Source organism: Panthera onca, chromosome X (genome assembly GCF_046562875.1).
Source record: "Panthera onca isolate mPanOnc1 chromosome X, mPanOnc1 haplotype 2, whole genome shotgun sequence".
Classification (NCBI taxonomy): domain Eukaryota; kingdom Metazoa; phylum Chordata; class Mammalia; order Carnivora; family Felidae; genus Panthera; species Panthera onca.
Window position 1 is genome coordinate 68,607,772 of NC_138357.1, and position 2,171 is coordinate 68,609,942.

Consider the following 2,171-nt stretch of genomic DNA (forward strand, 5'->3'; position numbering starts at 1 on the left):
ATTCTTATACACTAACAATGAAGCAACAGAAAGACAAATAAAGAAACTGATCCCATTCACAATTGCACCAAGAAGCATAAAATACCTAGGAATTAATCTAACCAAAGATGTAAAAGATCCGTATGCTGAAAACTATAGAAAGCTTATGAAGGTAATTGAAGAAGATATGAAGAAATGGAAAGACATCCCCTGCTCATGGGTTGGAAGAATAAATATTGTCAAAATATCAATACTACCCAAAGCTATCTATACATTCAATGCAATCCCAATCAAAATTGCACCAGCATTCTTCTCGAAACCAGAACAAGCAATCCTAAAATTCATATGGAACCACAAAAGGCCCCGAATAGCCAAAGTAATGTTGAAGAAGATGACCGAAGCAGGAGGCATCACAATCCCAGACTTTAGCCTCTACTACAAAGCTGTCATCATCAAGACAGCATGGTATTGGCACAAAAACAGACACATAGACCAATGGAATAGAATAGAAACCCCAGAACTAGACCCACAAAAGTATGGCCAACTAATCTTTGACAAAGCAGGAAAGAATATCCAATGGAAAAAAGACAGTCTCTTTCACAAATGGTGCTGGGAGAACTGGAAAGCAATGTGCAGAAGGTTGAAACTAGACCACTTTCTTACACCATTCACAAAAATAAACTCAAAATGGATAACGGACCTGAATGTGACACAGGAAACCATCAAAACCCTAGAGGAGAAAGCAGGAAAAGACCTCTCTGACCTCAGCCATAGCAATTTCTTACTCGACACATCCCCAAAGGCAAGGGAATTAAAAGCGAAAATGAATTACTGGGATCTTATGAAAATAAAAAGCTTCTGCACAGCAAAGGAAACAACCAACAAAACTAAAAGGCAGCCAACGGAATGGGAAATGATATTCGCAAATGACATATCGGACAAAGGGCTAGTATCCAAAATCTATAAAGAGCTCACCAAACTCCACACCCGAAAAACAAATAACCCAGTGAAGAAATGGGCAGAAAACATGAATAGACACTTCTCAAAAGAAGACATCCGGATGGCCAACAGGCACATGAAAAGATGTTCAACGTCGCTCCTTATCAGGGAAATACAAATCAAAACCACACTCAGATATCACCTCACGCCAGTCAGAGTGGCCACAATGAACAAATCAGGAGACTATAGATGCTGGAGAGGATGTGGAGAAACGGGAACCCCTTCGCACTGTTGGTGGGAATGCAAATTGGTGCAGCCACTCTGGAAAGCAGTGTGGAGGTTCCTCAGAAAATTAAAAATAGACCTACCCTATGACCCAGCAATAGCACTGCTAGGAATTTGCCCAAGGGATACAGGAGTACTGATGCATAGGGGCACTTGTACCCCAATGTTTATAGCAGCACTCTCAACAATAGCCAAATTGTGGAAAGAGCCTAAATGTCCATCAACTGATGAATGGATAAAGAAATTGTGGTTTATATACACAATGGAGTACTACATGGCCATGAGAAAGAACGAAATATGGCCCTTGGTAGCAACGTGGATGGAACTGGAGAGTGTGATGCTAAGTGAAATAAGCCATACAGAGAAAGACAGATACCATATGTTTTCACTCGTATGTGTATCCTGAGAAACTTAACAGAAACCCATTGGGGAGGGGAAGGAAAAAAAAAAGAGGTTAGAGTGGGAGAGAGCCAAAGCATAAGAGACTGTTAAAAACTGAGAACAAACTGAGGGTTGATGGGGGGTGGGAGGGAGGGGAGGGTGAGTGATGGGTATTGAGGAGGGCACCTTTTGGGATGAGCACTGGGTGTTGTATGGAAACCAGTTTGACAAGAAATTTCATATATTGAAAAAAAAAAGAGTCTCTTATGGTTTGCCTCCCTCTGTTTTTTATCTTATTTTTGCTTCCCTTCACTTATGTTCATGTGTTTTCACATATGAGTGAAATCATGATATTTATCTTTGTCTGACTGACTTATTTCAACTAGCATAATATGCTCTAGTTCTATCCACGTTGTTACAAGTGGCAGGATTTCATTATTTTTGATCTTTGAGTAGTATTCCATTGTATATATATGCCACATCTTCTTTATCCATTCATCCATCAATGGACATTTAGGCTCTTTCCATACTTTGGCTACTGTTGATAGCACTGCTATAAACATTGGGGTGCATGTGCCCCTTTGAAA